The 17,028-nt window shown below is 49.1% G+C and overlaps 2 protein-coding genes across 5 annotated transcripts in view; one reads left to right on the top strand and one right to left on the bottom strand.

The window, feature by feature from the left end:
- Positions 1-17,028, top strand: part of Wdr37 (WD repeat domain 37) — a 184,667-nt gene that overhangs the window by 50,875 nt on the left and 116,764 nt on the right. The gene's annotated exons all lie outside the window — the stretch shown is intronic.
- The window catches only part of LOC135897576 (uncharacterized), an 84,575-nt gene that overhangs the window by 49,610 nt on the left and 17,937 nt on the right, over positions 1-17,028 (bottom strand). The window lies entirely within an intron of this gene.

Genomic DNA, 17,028 nt, shown 5'->3' with positions numbered 1-17,028 from the left:
TTAGTTCTTGCCGTGTGACAGCGCGCTGTGGTAATGACAGTGATCGCAACGAATGTCGTTTGTTGGAAATGATATTAGATTTGCCGTGGGACAGAGGTATTATGTAAGGAACAGTCGCAGGCTTGCTCCAATTACTGGTGAAAAAAAAGCAAGATATCCTTCTTGCTAGAAAGACGAATAATTTACGAGGTTGAAAAGTGATCTCTTCATTTGTGTATAGTGGGAGGGCAACTTTCAGCAGTGACTGTGTTCAATTGCCACTGAGAACGCACATGTGATCCAACAGAATCGGTTGATGCAGTTTACTGTGGGTGTGCTTCTCATCAAAACAAAACAGTCTTTTTTTTTTTGCGAGTCGTGATAAGCGTGATGAGAAATTATTTGCCGTGGATGTGCGCGACGACCCTTCAGAGTGGACGCTTGACACGCTGCTCGTTTTCGCTGAAGACAAAACCGAATTCTATAAAACGCACTTAGGCGGCGGGGCTCCACCGTTGTAATCAAGGATAAGGCGTGTTCGATGTGGTTCCCGCTTTTAAACTTTGGGGGAGAAAAGATAAAGAGAATAAAAAAGAAAACAACCTTGTATATATGTTTTTTTGTAACTTCCACTTATGCGCAGGTTCGGGACGTTGCGTTGATAATTGTGCGAAACTGCTGCGAGAACGTGTTAAGAAAGATCGAAACTATATCTATCCCACATGTCTTGCAGGTAGATTTTGTACACAAAACACCCGTGGCAGACCAAGTAACTTTGGAATATTTCGACTTGTTGCTTGGGCCAGAATAACACGTTTGTAACCGCGAACTGTGCTTGGGCTCTGGCTTGTCTAGTTTGAATGTTAGTTTAGTTAGATTGTATAATTGCGCTTCGAACTTTATTTCTCGTTTTCTTTCGTAATTTTTTTTACAAATTTCCCTGCCACGGGATGCGAGCTGTGACGTCGCAAAGTCTGCCATAAGGAACAGGGGCTCAGATGTACTCTCACAGTAACGACTCGGGCTAAGAGTCGTTATGACATAAAAGTTTCTCCCTCTTTCTCCCTGACAAGGAAGTGTGTGGGCCTGACAAGGAAGAGTGTGAGCCCTCAGTGATCACGTATAAGTTTAACGACATCCTTTGCGCTATGACAGCCATATATAACAACATGTATAACATCGTGGTCCCAACTTCTGACAGCGTGGGATTTACGTAACTCGTATGCATCGCCAGCCCCTATATACGTTTCATCATTGGGAACCGTATCTATAATTGGCTGCCGGGTAGATATAACATGCACAGCAAAGGAGCTAAAGAAACACTAGATAAACACACTGAAGAAGCGCTTTTCTCAAAACCAAGAGAACGAGAAAAAAAAAAGAACGCTGAAGACAGAGATGAACACCACAGCGCCCTTGGTTTGAGCAATGCAACTTACCAACAAGCTAGCCCAGGTATCCACTCTTAATTGAGATGACTCGTGTTTGTTAAGAGTGGCTCTTTCTCTGCAGTCCGTGATCGCCTGATGTCGAGAGCTCGGCGAATGCATTCTCAGATACTCTAGAAATACCCTATGTAGGCCGAGAAGACTCGAAATGTCGGCAGAGTCCAAAATAGCTGTATTTCACGCGATATACAATCGCACGGCGCGCCTGAACAGATAATTCTATGCGTCGTCGTCAGACAGGGTTGTGTTTCCTGTCGGCGCGGCGTGGACGTTCCCCAGAATGATCTAGAACTACTTGTCTTTGTTTGTTTTCTAGTTTGTTTCCCCCTTGTCTAACGCGTTAAACGGCTTTGGTTCAGTGGTGTAGGATACGACTTGCCAAGCGCCGTACACAACTTTTTGGTCGACCCTTATCAGAAGGAAGCAGGTGCGGGTTTTACGAGAACAAGGGCTTTGAGGTGTATAGACGTTGCCTCGCAACTTGTTTAAGGAAAAGCTGGCCTCGTCAGCAACATTAAAAAAATATTAATAAAGAGAAAGAGGGGGACAATAGTTATTTGGGAAGAGCTGCCCACCTAGAAGCGTCGGGCACAAAGCGAGTGTTTTCTCTCTCGCTCCTTTCTTTCGATTCGCTGCCGTTGGGTGTAGTTTATCGGTTTGAGCGATCGAATTGCCAAGCTCCGTGGGGATTGATCATTACCTTCGGCTTTGGCCCTGGACGCTCGCAGTAGCGTAGCTAACACCTTCTTTTAAAAGGTCATTAAAACGCAGGGATGAGTCGTTTTGAAACTAGTATATTCTTCTTTAAAACTAAATATTTATTTATTTGACAGAATAGGGGCTGGAGGCTAAACTAACTTTTCGTGGTCGGTATGTCGATGCTACCGTCGCTTACTTCAAGGTATTGTCTTATTTCGACCATTTCGGCGAACGAGGTCTCCACACTCGCTGCGGTGTGACAGTTTTAGAAAGCGCGTGCAGCCTCAAGCTCTTTGCAAAAAAAAAAAAAGATCGCCACTGCAAGAAATATTGGTAGTTGTTGACATTTAGAGCGGTATGTGTGGCGATTTGGTGCCGAGCGGAAGGTCGTGTACGCGATCCACCTATATATATATATATATATATATATATATATATATATATATATATATGCTTGTGTTAGCAAATTTCAGATGGCCAAGGTTGAATTCGCAGCCCTGCACTGACGATGTCTGTCAAGAATGATGATAAGTAGTGTTCATTGGCGCAAGGACCGGTCACGGCGCGACTGACTGCGCAGCTTCGTAACGCTAAACACTTATCAGTTGTTGTCGTTCATTAGCAGTACGTCACTAACGCATTAACTTTCGGTGCCCGTCAGCATGCAGTGGAGCGGAAACCAGTTACGTTAAATGGATAAAAAACAAACGAACGAACAAAAACAACGTTAACAACAATTAGTCAAATTACGCAAGTCCACTCGGCCGCCAGTCACGCCACACCTGTTGTCCTTGAAACTCCCGAGCGAGTATAGCGCTTGGCGCTTCTTGGTTCGCCGTCGATCGACCAGCGCTCGTTGCGGTTGGTCCGTGATGCGCGTCTGAATGGGTCGACAGCTTGCACGAAACGCCCACGTTGGGGGTTTCTTGTCAACGCACAACAAGTTGCGCCGTGGTCTTGGGCTATTGGCCATGTGTTTTTGGAGTATGTGTGCTTGCCTGCCATGTCTTTGACTACTTTGCGGCAGACGTGCTATCCTTCGAGGCCTCCCTGCTGTCGTTACTCGTCTTCAACCTTTTGGAATCTTTTCCCATCAGTACCGGGTGGTCAAGGCCTCCTGCCATTATGATTGTTGCGTGGGTACTCATACATTCACCACTTCATGGTAGCTTATTGCCTCAGGTATACAATGCGTGTTTCTTTCTCTGATGCGACGGTACAATGTTGTACCTTAGTTTGTGCGTCAATCAATCAATCACTCAATTAGAGATTTACTTACAGTGTCGAAGAGGAGATACACGCACAATATTAGGAACACTATAGCCTTTCCGGCTTGTATCCGGTTCAGAATACGAGAAGGTCACTGTAGCTCAGCCAGAAGCCTAATAAAGATGTATATAAACTTCTTAGAAAGCATTACATATAAGTTTAACAAGAGGCAATATACACTTCTTAGACAGCATTACATATTCGTTTAACAAGAGGCAATATACACTTCTTAGAGAGCATTACATATTTGTTTAACAAGAGGCAATATACACTTCTTAGAAAGCATTACATATTTGTTTAACAAGAGGCAATACATTAAAACCCAAGAGGTCGGTTAGTAATTCGTCACTTAGTCTCTAGCGCGTCCTGCATGCCCATTTTGACTGGCGCGGGGAGTGGTCGTCCGTGGTTGAAAACTGTTGTGGCAGCTTGGCTGTATACCTGTCTACGTTTATTATTTCCATCTATTGTTGGCTACATCTTGGTTAGCGTATATGCCCTTCGGGCACTGTGATTAGGGTACGAGCTAACTCTGTTGTGTAGCTTTTATTAGTCGGTTACCCTCGCACAGTGTCCAAAAAGAAAAAAAAAATGAAAACCGGCAAAGTCACTTTTAACCGTGAAAGAGACGCCCGATACAGCCAGAAAAGAAACGAAAGCGACAGACTGGCTGCGACGGCGCCTTGCAATTATCGCACCGTTTCGCCACGACGTCACGAATCTTGCGACTGTGTCTGCTCTGTGTAGTTAAATTTTCATTGGTAAAGATGGATAACACTGTATTCTAAAAAACAGAAACAAAAGAACCAAAAACTAAATTTCACAAGTTTCGAGAACCTTTACGGAGCCGCAACGGCCAAAGTACGAGATGATGCATTGAAATCCGTGACGTCACACTTGACGCACCGGCGCGGGAGTTACACCGCGAAATTAAAAAGAAAGGAAAAAAAAAGATGTGGAAGTTGGTCTTTCTTTCTTCAAGTAATCAACCTCCTAGCGCGACGTTAACGCAAGTCGATTTTGGAGGAGGCTCAGTGTAAACTGACTTCGTGTTTCTCCTTACTTTCTCTTTAAACATAGGGCCGCAGTATTGCCTTCCATAAATTATATCGGCACCGTGGCTTTTATTTTCTTTCTTTTTTTTTTCTAGTAAAGTGGCGTCCCAGGATCTGTGAATAAAAACGGTCATTTCCCGTCTATACCGTCTGACCGGCAGGAATGACGAAAGACGCGCGCGGGCGCATTTTGCCAGCGCAAAGTGTAAGGAGGGGGGCGGGGGGAGTGTTTTACACTTTTCCGAAAAGCGTGCGGGTGCAGCTAATTTACGGCGCAAATTATTGCGCAGTACACACTTGAGGGGGACAGGTTAGCATGGAAATACTCTAATTTTATCACGGCTGCAGTTAATGCACCACTGATAGCCCACTTAAATGTTTAGAGAGCGCGCGAACAGCTGGGGGAAAAAAAAATGTCGTGTGGCATGCGTGCCTAAATTGAAGAAGGTCCCGTTCCCACTTCCGTGCGAGCGCATCTTTAGCGCTCTGCATCTCTCTCTCTCTCTCTCTGCGCACCTGAGAATCTCGAGTCTATCCTGTTTACATTTTTAGAAGTTTGTTTTGAAAACAAGCCATCACATTTTTAAAGTTTCTTTTAGCTCTTTCTATGCTGTTTATAAAGTATATATGGCGCGCCTAATGGATTTAGTTCGAATCCAGGAGCGTGTATGGCGAGCATTCGCGATAATAAGCTCTTGGAAGTGATTGGCATTTCGTTCTGAAAACCGCCACCGCAAAGTCATTACGCGTTCTAATAAGTTCTGCGAGCCGGCAAAAAAGAAATTCCGACTCGCCTGCATACCTTCGTTCAATGAGCGTGACTCATTATCCGGCGCTGTCACTGCCGCAGACGTGCACTTTACGGAGTAGCCGTCGTTTTCTGTTACGAGTTAGGCATCTCTCTCTCTCTCGCGCTCTCTCTCTCTCTCGCGCGCGCGCCTCTGTGTGTGTGTGTGTGTGTGTGTGTGTGTGTGTGTGTGTGAGAGAGAGAGAGAGAGAGAGAGAGAGAGAGAGATTGTTTACTATGGCTTTTGATGCACATTGGTGGGAGCTTTCGCATATTAGGTATTGTGTACAGGACCGCAGACTAGTCGTATATAAGAAGTCCAGGTAGCTGTATGTCTAGCTTCTGTGGTTTGATAAGTTATAGGTCATCGTGCATTGTGACGGGGATCGCCTTGCTACGCACAATGCAAGCGATTGCTCACTCGCCACGTTTCATTGACGTTCTCTCTCGCGCACTCGCTCTCTCGTTGACCTTGAGTCTACTCACATTGACTCCAGCGTATCGTTCAGCCATATCCTCGTTCACCTTCACTCTAATGCAGTTTAGCGTATCGCGGGCGTAAACGAATCAGCGTAAAGAAGGTACCGAGCGAACGGACGCACTAATTGGAACGGAAAGATTGCTGGCGCGTATATCGTTCATGCTTTAATCCATTTCCGGTAAGAATCCCGCGTATATAATAACCGGCGGCGGACTCGGCGCGAGTGTTTCCCTTTAGTATGAGCGGCTTGTTTGTTGCTAGGACCATGCGCGCGCACAGGTGCGTTCTCATCCGACGCGTATACCTTGTTCTTTGCGCCTGCGCGGCCGCATATCTGTCTGGCCTTGTTTTGTTTCTCTTTTCCGACCCATCTGTTGCCGCGTTGGAAGGCGCAGCGTTGTAATTCGGTTTTGTGCTTCGGGAACGTTTCCACCGTCTACGCGCGGTCTCTCTCTCTCTCTCTGTCTCTCTCTCGCCGGCAGCGAGGCTCGCTTACGAGCGCGGCAAAAGTGCGCTGAACACAGCCCGAGTCTGTGTAATGTGCACAGCGGTGCTTAATTCTCTGGTGAAACGCTCTCAGGCCACTTAAATGTGGGTAATCTTTGCGCAGTACATCGTTTGTTTGAGGCGAACACTGGGGATGGGCGTGTTTTCGTCTAGAAACAACAGTGACATTTTCTTGAACCGTCATGAGTCGTGGAGGGTTTTAAGGAACTGCGGACTGGAAAAACATATGGTGTGCCCGTGAGGAGTATATGTAAACAGCTCCGGTGCGCGTGTGCGAAATTGAATCTCGGCTCCCGTTTCTTTTGTACGCAGGCTGTAGGTATTGTGCGCTAGCCTTGGCGGTCGGTGTTTTTGTAAAGCTCCTTTACGGAAAGTGAGTAAACGTGGAATGTTCGCCGAGTTCAGGAGTGACTATGCCGCCTGCGAGCCGCAGGCGAGTGAGTCTACACCGCCTGTTCCTTGCAATACAGCGCAGCTGGAAATGTGGGCCGCGCCGGCCAATCAGATCGGGAACCCAAAATTTGTACGTTGTCCGTTTGTAGATCTCACCCGCACCCTCTTCGCCCGCAATTCCACCTCGTCTTCTCTTTCCTGTGCGTGTCAGCCGTCTGGATGGGAACATCGACGGGTCCCGCTTCCTCTATTTTCGGATCGGCACCCGCAGCCACTTGTAGCGCCTTGTCGGCTGACAGAACGCGTAGTAACCTTCCTTCGGTCAACACTGCACTTAATTGGTGACAGGGTCTTCGCGCATAGCGGCCGGTTATACATGCCCGGTTTACCCTGTGGTTTTCGCATTCCGGTGTCGAGCGCACCATGCAGTAGCTTTCGATCAGTGCTGCACAGAATTGGTGACACGGAGTTCGTGCGCCGGCCTCCCTGCCCGCGGCTAACCGGCAGTTTTCCATTTCGTGCTCGAGAGCCACTACACACAGAGAGACTTAATCTCCATCTGTGGGTATCAGCCATTCTTGAGGAACTACGGTCGTTGGCTCTCGGCAAAGAAAAGAGAGACGAAGTTAATTGACGGACTCTAACGACGTCATTTCGACATCCTTTCCCTCGAAGGGACCGAAAGAGCAAGCAGCTCTGACCAAAACAAAGGGGGCGTGCGATTAAACAGAGCAGGCAGTCGCTGCGTGAGGAGAACGTGACGTTGAAGCTGATGTTTCTCCTACAAGTAAACAGGTCCCTGGAGATCCGTTCTTTCTGTAGCTTGTGTGCATCTGCGTTGAGCGAAGCATGCCTTCTCATAAAGAATTCAAAGCAAGTCGAGTGATGCCAAGCTTTCTGACATTAGCTCCATGCACCTCTTCAACGGGATCGTTCCTTTCTTATAACGGCTCTTGCAACGTGTTCGTCTGGGTTTCCTGCGCGCTTAAGTTTGAGTAGACATCCTAACTGTCGTCCAGTAACACAACCGACAAGAGACAAAGCACGCATGGAGGATAAACGGAGCGGTACGTCAAACTTTTTGTGGTGGTAAAATGGCGTATACGTTGGGTGCGTTTCGACAGAGGCACGTGCTTTCTTACTCTCTCTCCGTCTCAGAAACGTCGAACAGACCAAATCGAACCGGCGCACACGTTATTTTTTTATTCACGTGCTGTCCCTGGCAGCACAGCCTATACTTGTATCAACTCAACTCGTACTAATTCGAAAATAGATGTGTCTCTTTGGTGAGAGCTTTTGCTGTTATGTATTGTGTACTGGACCGCAGACTAGTCGTATAATAAGTCCAGGTATAGGTAGCTGCATGTCTAAGTTATATGTCATCGTGCACTGCCATGGGGATTATCTTGCTACCGCACAATTCAAGCGCTTGCTCACTCGCCATCTTTCATTGACGTTCTTTCTCACGCACTCACTCTCGTTCGCGTTCACTCCATACTTTGTTTCGCAAGCGCTGTTTTGGACTCGAAAAAACCGTCGAGAATTGAGTGCCTGCGAGCGAGCAGCAGACGTTTGAAGCGATAAAATTTTCATCTGTGTCTTAGTACACGCTCTCTTACTTCGCCGCTTTCCCTCGCATTCTGCGTGTCCAGCCAATAGAGTGCGTCGTACTTGTTCGTCGCTAGCGGCGCAATTTTTCTTTTGTGTTTGCTGCGTGGCCCGGCCTGCGGTGTCAATGCCTTCGAACTACGGCTTGCGGCGATTCTGTGCGCCATCTTTGCCGAATTGTCTGGCGGCTAACAGTACTAGCGGCAAATGCGCCTCCGCAGCAGACGTCATTGCGACGGGTGGCGGTGATTGCGTAACTGGAAGGCTTTCCTGTCTCCATGGGAACCAGTTCGGCGGCCCCGCGCGGTGGCGTAGGCGCCGACAAAGCCAATTTAGATGCCTTTTATGAACCGTGTGATTGCATTCAAAACATGGCAGAGGAGAGTTCAAGAAACTCGATCATTTTGCCAGAGAAACTGCTGGTTTCTACTTGAAGAAGGCTGCAGTGACAATGTTAGAAAATGTAGTGCGCGTGGTGCCGAATTTTGGCGACATATTTCTGACTTGCTGACTGTGCAAGTTCCGCTCCAAGGTACCTCGGAAATTCCACTTCACTGCTTACGTAAAGCAGGAAGTTAACCTAACTGGGTGCTGTTCAGGTTTGGCAGTGGTATCGAGCGAAGTGCATGGACAAAAAGGAGGCGAACCTTTTACCACAAATTATAGCGATCGCGAAATAAAATAAAAGTCCATTCGCGTAATTCGTGTGTGTTATGTCCTGCAGCCCGATTTTCGCCGCCCCAAAATGATCGTTTTTTTTTTCTTTCTATATCTCTGCTGCAGCCTGCGCTGCTGGACAGCCGCTCAGCCGGTCTGCACGCGCGCACGTATGTGTGTACGTGCGTGTGTGGAGAGAGAGAGAGAGAGAGAGAGAGAGAGAGAGAGAGAGAGAGAGAGGGAGAGAGAGATTAGAAGAAATCCGAGAGAGCCCTGTCGTTTCGCAAATGAGATCTCGGCCCAGCAATCGCAAACACGCCACCCGCATCCTGTGTGATTTTGTTTTTCTTTCTTTTTCGTTTGTTCCTGTCTTCAGGTCCCAGATGTGAAACTTCTATGCATCCCCGTCACGGTGGCTCCTCAGTTCCGAAACGGGCACGTGGCGTTTTGCTGCAGCCGCAGCTAGGGTAGCAGGTTCGATTTCCTCCTCCCGCTGCAGCATTTCGATACGGACGCGATACAGAAATGCGCCCCTGCGTCGAGGTCGCGGCGCATGTCGGAAGAATTTCAAATCGGTCTAAATTCACCCGGAGTCCCCGCCGCTCATCCACACCCGTGACGGAATACAGTGTCTGCCGCAGAAGTAACGTGAATGTCGGGTAAAAGCCAGTGGTAGTGTCGCAGGAGTGTGGAAGCACTTGGTCGCAGCCGGAGGCTGTCAATCCAGCGTAGCAGGAGGTTGCCCACATGGGTAGCGGCAGCGGTGTGACCTTTGACACAAAGCGTTTGTGTTGTTTTTGTTCTTATGCTGTATTTTTTTAATATTCCTCACCCTGCATGCCAGCTACGTCTACGTGAAGTTAAATATCATTCACAATATGAGTAATTTGACCGATCCATTGATTATGTTTTAACCCGATCGAGATCATTTCCACTGCGATAGAACGCCGTATAACTGAACGCACGAACCACAGAAGTAGATTTTTTACGCGCGCTGTTCATGTTTGCCTGTCTGATTTGTGTTTATATGCGCAGTTGATCATGCTAACGCGAGAACGGATTGTGCCGTTCTGCATCCTCCATACTGGTCATCTGCGGTCCGATGACTTTGCTTTGACTTTGGTGGCTCTTTTGCAGACTGTTTATTTATTTATTTATTTTTTCGTTGTGGAAGGCCTTCGACTTCAGACATTTCACACAGTTTTCGGTGCCGTAAAGAAAAAAAAAAGGAAAAGAAAAAACGATCCTCGGTTGTGGCCTACGACTGGTGGATGACCGTGTAGCAGTAGACGAATAAACGATCCTTGTTTTTCTGTACTCCTCTTCGCCTTGGTGTTTCGTCGAGGGAAAAGAGGAAAGGGATTAAGAGAGAGAGAGAGAGCAAATGGGTGGCGACTGGTTCTGCTTGTTGTCTTGCCATGCGAAGAGCGGCTGCTGTGGAAATTGCGAAGAAACGCTTTGGGTCGCCGCGACGTCGCACCGGATTGCGAGTTTGGGCCGGTTGCGGAAGCAGCGCAGTAGCACGTGTCAACTTCTCTCCATTTCGTGTCGGTGCTCTTCGGAAGGCTTTTGCGTGCCTCGCTGCTGTTTGCCGAACGAGCGAGCCCTCGAGTTGTTGGAAATGCAACGCAGCGAGCCTGTGCTGTTATGGCTGTCATTTTAGCTAGTAGCGTGTCTTCGCCCCCTTCGCTTCCGATAGTCTTTTCACTCGCTGTAAGATCGAGTCACTGTGAATACGCTGTTTGTGTACGGGACTTGCTCGTTCTAGCCTACCGTCATTGACGCTCGCTTTGCTGCACGTCCGTACGTGAGAGTCAGTTCGGAATTTATGAAGAAAGCAAAAACAGACGCCGTCGGCAGGAAGCCTACCGAGTGTTTCCTCCTGTCCCCATTTCTTTATATTTTTTTCTTCTTCTCAAGCGTCTGGCCAAACAAGCTCAAGGACCCAAATACGTGCTATCTTAATTAACTCTCAGACACCGAGGCGTGCAGAAGGAGGGGAAGGGCATGTTCGCGCGCTTTGTCTGTATGTGCTCTTACTTCGCTTTTGCTCTTCTCACGTCCTGTATATCTCGTGCACCCGTCTTGGTGACTCGAGAAAATGATATATACGGCGTTCTGCTGCCCAAGCGCGAAGACGCGGGTTCGACTCCCGGTCGCATTTCTCGATGGGAGCGAAGCGTGGAAAATTCTTGTGTACTTGGATTTATGTGTAGCTTACGGAAACCCCGGGTAATATTGAAATCAATCCGGAGCTCTCTACTACGGCGTCCCTAGTAACCAGCCGTGTTGTTTTGGGGCGTTAATTAGGCCCCATGTTTAATTTCTGTGGGCCACCTTCTACGGACGTAGTATGTGTCATAGTATATGTCGCTCGCTGCAAACCGCCCGTCGACGTATACGTCATCTGCGCCGCGTCATTCTTCATCCCAACCTGCCGTGGTTGCTCAGTGGCGATGGTGTTGGGATGCTGAGTACGAGGTCGCGGAATTGAATCCCGGCTACGGCGGCCGCATTTCGACAGGGGCGAAATGCGAAAACACCCGTGGGTACTTAGGTTTAGGTGCACGTTAAGAAACCCCAAGTGGTTCAAATTTCCGGAATCCCCCACTACGGCGTGCTTCATAATCAGAAAGTAGGTTTGGCACGTAAAGACCTACAATTTAATTCTTTAATTCTTCATCCCCAATCGGTATGAGCGCAACGTTACTTTTTCTTTTTCTTTCTTTTTTTTTGAAGGTTTATGCTGGAGGCAGGGCATTACGTGCAGCAAAAGATTTGACGTGGATATCGGCAAAGTAACATTTCCTTTTTTTTATGTCACTCCTGTATGTGAGGTGTGATCTTTCTGATACAGCTTTGTCCGTTAGTGTCTATAGTATAATTATTCGCAGCCACGTACACCCGGTCACAAAATAATACAGACCATGAAGTCTGAGAAAAAAACTTAACATTTCCGCAACCTCACAACGCTGCCTGGTATTTCCATTTCGGGCTTCGACTAGGATATGCTAACAACATTGCTATATAAAATTTTACTGGCTACTGCTACAAGCTGTCCGGACATCGAACGTTTTCTGAGATCCCGTAGTCCGTAAACTTTCGCGGCCGGGTTTATGTACGCGTAATAATTTGTTCAGATAGTTGCGTGCCTCCGGTGTGGTCGAGACTCAGTTCCTTCAGCCATTGACTCCTGTCATAACTTCACCACCGAAAAAAAAAAAAAACTAGCTCGACACGTGCTAACGGTGATGACTTTCAGTCGCTGTAGAGGATGCTCTGCGCGTGACGCAGGAATTGAGTTGTCAACGTCGGCCTGGTTGTGCGAACCGAAAGACTATATGGCTTATATTATACCCCGGTATGCAGAAATGCATCTCAAACTTGAATGCCACGCGCGCCGAAGGAGACTCAGTGGACGTCTTGGGCACGTTCAAGCCAGGCGTCATTTGGGTCAAGTCAAGCATGAGTTTCAATTAAACATGCGTTTCGGAATGCGGGGTAGGAGGGAGGGGTTAGGATAGCGATTCGGACGAGTCGGTTCAAGTTCATGGCGCGGATGCGCAAGCACGCTGGCGGAACGCAAACCGCACATCTATCTTGCCGCGCTTCGGAGATCCGCGCTGCATTCTCGCCACGAACCGAAAGACCTGTACCGTTCGCAGTTTCCTCGAGAGAGAGAGAGAGAGAGAAAGAAAGAAAAGGACGACGCTCTGTCCTCCGCAAGGAAACCCACGCGCGCGCGCAGCCCCATATACGATATGGGGAGAAGGGGGACACGCGAAAAGCGAGCGCATGCATTCAGGCGGGCAACAAAAGGCGGATGCTCTTCCACGCGCCGGCGGCCGTGGCGACGGGCAGCCCCGTTGCGTAAAAAAGCGTCGCCTCCCATCCCCCACCGCCCCCGCGCATGTCGACTGAATTGGCGAACCGTTGCGCCGCAACCCTCGTCGCGCATCGGCCAGCTAGAGAAAGTGAGCCGGCGGAATTCCTGTGCTTTGCCGAACGGGGGCGTTGCCCCCGTGAAACGAGAGAGAGAGAGAGAGAGAGAGAGAGAGAGAGAGAGAGCACGTTATTAACATTATAATTAATATTATTTGAAAGTAAGCGTGAGGTGCATCCCACCGACAGTTTACCTCTGAACTGGCTTTATATGTCGGGGCGAGCTGCTATGGGCCCTTTGTGATGTGCCTGCAGTCCTCACGACGTACTTCGTAACTTAACCGCAGCAGTGGCTCAGTTGCTGCGGCGTTGTGCTGCTGGGCACCAAGTTGCGGGTGCGACTCCCGGCCGTGTCGGATTCATTCCGGCGGCACGAAGGCGAAATGCGAAAGCGCTAATTTGCATCGTGCACGCTGAGGGACCCCCTTGGCGGTCGAGATTAATACGTAGCGCGCCCTTACGTATAATCCGCGCGTTGTTTCGTAACTTTCTCCTCAACGAAGAGCGACATGCTTGATCGCCTAGAGTTTGATAGAGCGAGAGCAAGACCAACCGCAAGCGCAGCAAGGGAGGTGAAAGTAGCCACAGCGCACCAACTATTTCTCTCCCCTCCGATGACGAATCTATGTCTGCGTCACACGGCCAGCGGACAAAATAAAATCGAGGTAACATGCATTTTCAAGACCATTGCTCATGGCCTCTACATATAGTTGGACATAATGACGGCGCGTCATGAAACTCACATACGTTTATTTTTTTACATTAAAGCACATGAGACCTCTTCTCCGTTTCGTGAGCACAGGCGGACTAGCGTCAGCGCCGAAAACGTGGCATTGATAGATCGAAGGTGCTGCATAGAAGCTAGCGCACCGAACAATTCTGAAAAGCGTACCATAATACGTGCTAGCTGCTCCAGTCCATGCGCGTCTTCATTAGCGTTGCATTCGAGGAGGCTGTAAACCCATGGTTCAGTACCGCGCGGCTCAGGACAGCGCGCTAGCAACATCGCAGCGAACAAGAACTCTTCGGCAACACAAGCGGACATCTCGGACTCCGACCACGTTCGTATGCAGCGAATTTCCTTGCCCAGATGGCCGAAGAGCCACAGTGGCGTCCATGGGAAGTTAAACGCGCGATATTGCACTCCAGGAAGCCGAAAACTACGGACAAGTGTACGGTGTCTAACTAAATATGGCCGCAAGGATGGCGCGTCACTTTCCTACGCCACGCGCTGCACAGCAGTGGAATTCAGAGAGCAGACAGTGGAGGGCATATCTCGCACTTTTTCCTCTGTTTTCTATCAAAGAGAGCAAGAAAAGGAAAGGGATGCAACCACCCCCCCCTCCATGCATACGCTCGAAGCCAGCGCGCGCCAAGGCGGGCTTGTGATGGCAGCGCCGCGATAGGGGCGAGCTGCCGCTCCTAGATCGGGCCGGCCGCGCCTGGGAACTTTTGACCACCCTGTACACGCTCTTCTAAGCTCTCCCATCCCCTCTCTTCCACGTGACCGGCTTCCCACTTTTCACATACATACACATTTTTCCACTTTGACATGCTACCGCGTTAAAAAAAACAATGCACCAGTTCCACCAGGGAATTACGCAGCTTTGTTGTGTGTGTGTGTGTGTGTGTGTGTGTGTGTGTGTGTGTGTGTGTGTGTGTGTGTGTGTGTGTGTGTGTGTGTGTGTGTGTGTGTGTGTGTGTGTGTGTGTGTGTGTGTGTGTGTGTGTGTGTGTGTGTGTGTGTGTGTGTGTGTGTGTGTGTGTGTGTGTGTGTGTGTGTGTGTGTGTGTGTGTGTGTGTGTGTGTGTGTGTGTGTGTGTGTGTGTGTGTGCACGCGCGCCAGACAGAGAGACAGAGATAGGGAGGGAGGGAGAATCCCGCTACCAATGCCATGTTCGTCTTTCTTTTTTCCTGTTCCGCTGTTGCACGCATTTCCGTTGCGTAATATCCCGTCATGCTCCGATGTAACCGGGAGTCGCAGTGCGGCGACGTCCTTTCAAGCTGTCGGTCGCACCATTGTTACGACATACGACTCTACACCACATTTCTTTCCCAGCTCTGTTGCTATCACCGCGGGCGCACTTCACACAATCAGTCGGGGCTGCTTTCCATATGTAGTACGGGTACGCAGGTATCTTTAATTAAGGTTCTTAAATTAGTTAAACGAAGTTGGCAATTTGCCAGAAGATAGCGCTGAGGCACTTAACCACGTATGGGCGTACTGCGGCATTACGAAGGCGATGACGCGTTTCACTTTATAGCGCCGTTGTAAAGTTGTTGCTTGCTTGTGCTTCGCACAACTCCTTGCGACCTCCGTGCGTCTTTCCGTTGGCACGTGTGTGCACACGCATGGTCGCTCGATGAATTAGCACCTTTTCTTTATTGAGCGGCCGCGACGCCGCTGAGTGTGGAAGCACTCATCGTGACGTCAACGTTGTCCTTGTGACGACGTCCCGGCGGTCACACGGTCGCCTCTGACACCAACTGCCGCCCAGTTCTGGTCACATACGTACAGTGACTTCCGAGATAGTGCAAGTGCCCCCTGGACTTTCTCTTCTTCTTTTAATCTTTCCGTCCCCTTTTCCCTTTCCCCAGTGTAGGGTAGCCAACCGGGCTCAGTCCTGGTTAACCTCCCTACCTTTCCTTTATAATTTGCTCTCTCTCTCTCTCGATCCACGCGCGCTTGACGACCACTGCTCGAGACGATTCCCTAGCCCTGCATATCGGGCCGCCACGTCGGTCGCAGCGCTGAGTCGCATGCGCATCGGCCGATGCCAGTGGGTGTGTGGGTGTCAGCGAGTTCATTTTTATTGCTGTTTGTTACCCGCATGGTGTGGCTCAGTGCCTATATACACCTACGCGAACCCGGGTGAAGGCGTGTCGAGTCGGCTAGACGGACCGAAATCCGGTCGTTGGTTGCATGTAAATGCTAGAGGGTCGGGCATGCATGATCGTCGCGAGGGGATCGAGTTCGGTCAACCTGGCGCCCCCGCCTTCAAGGAGGAGGTGTGGGGGGAAGGGGTTTTCAGCTCGATTTCTTATTGGGCCCGCTCGCGTCGAGCATGTATACGTAAAACGAAGCTTACGGCGTCCTGCTGCTGATGCGCAAGTTCGCTGGTTCGATTGCCTATAGCTGTCGCCGCGCGGGGCGCATTCCGATAAGGGCGGAACGCAAAACACGCTCGTGTACCGCGCTTTTTTGGGTGCTCATTAGGGAACCTCCAGATGGTCAAAAGTAATAAGCAAACCTCTATAAGGCCTTGCTCGTAACCTATAGTGTAAAGCTTCAGGACGTTAAACCTTACAAGTTTTTTGTGTTTGTTTCGTTCGTTCTGAACTGAACGAGACACGAAAACTGAAAGTACAGGCCAGCGCTTCCAGTTTGCGAGTGTGTGCTAGTGGGTATGCATTGAAATGCTGTTCATGCATCGACAATTGGTGATCGGCGGCAAACGTGTGGTTGTATAGATAGGTATTCACCGCGGGCCCGTGTGTTCCGAAGGCATTGAAAAAAAAAAAAAAACGGCTAGCTGCTCGAGTACAGACGGGTGATTTCGCAAGAGCACGTTATAGAAGCGCAGCTCCGCGGACAGCATTAATCACGCCTCGATCTGTTTAAGCTGTAGTTGATGGCCGAGACATGACAAAGGTTCCGAGGTAACGAAATAAATAGAAAGAAAGAAATATAGACAAATATTCTGACTAAAATTGTTTCTGCACTCCACTAATTCAGAGGTAAAAAGCATACAATGCGTCAGTCGTGGTAGATTGAACAGGCGCGGAAGGAATACCAAGCGAGTCACATTTCGTGTACACAAACAATGAATGCGAACAATAACGATATGCATTGTATTGTGCGTTCCGTCTGTGTCAGCTAACAAAAGGTCTTATGTTCAATGAAATGAAGCACAAAAGTGATCGAGCAAGCTTCTCTGCGCCGCATGACAGTCTGTTGAGGCACGGGATCCTCTATACCGTTAGATAGATGAAAAAAAATAAAAGAGAGAGAGAGAGAGGGGCGGGGGTGGGGATGGAGAGGCGCGTCAGGTTGTGCTTATATCTGTATCTACTGCCATAGTTTACATTGCCACGCGCCAAGTACTTTCGTACTCGCGTATAGGCTATTATATCGGTGCGTGCAGGCTGCGACGGTTTACTGCACGTGTCTCTCTCCGTGGCGTTTATTCTTTCGGTGGCGCGA

The sequence above is a fragment of the Dermacentor albipictus genome, chromosome 4 (genome assembly GCF_038994185.2).
Source record: "Dermacentor albipictus isolate Rhodes 1998 colony chromosome 4, USDA_Dalb.pri_finalv2, whole genome shotgun sequence".
Lineage (NCBI taxonomy): Eukaryota > Metazoa > Arthropoda > Arachnida > Ixodida > Ixodidae > Dermacentor > Dermacentor albipictus.
The sequence above is the reverse complement of the archived record's forward strand: the minus strand, read 5'-3'. Positions and strand labels throughout refer to the sequence as shown.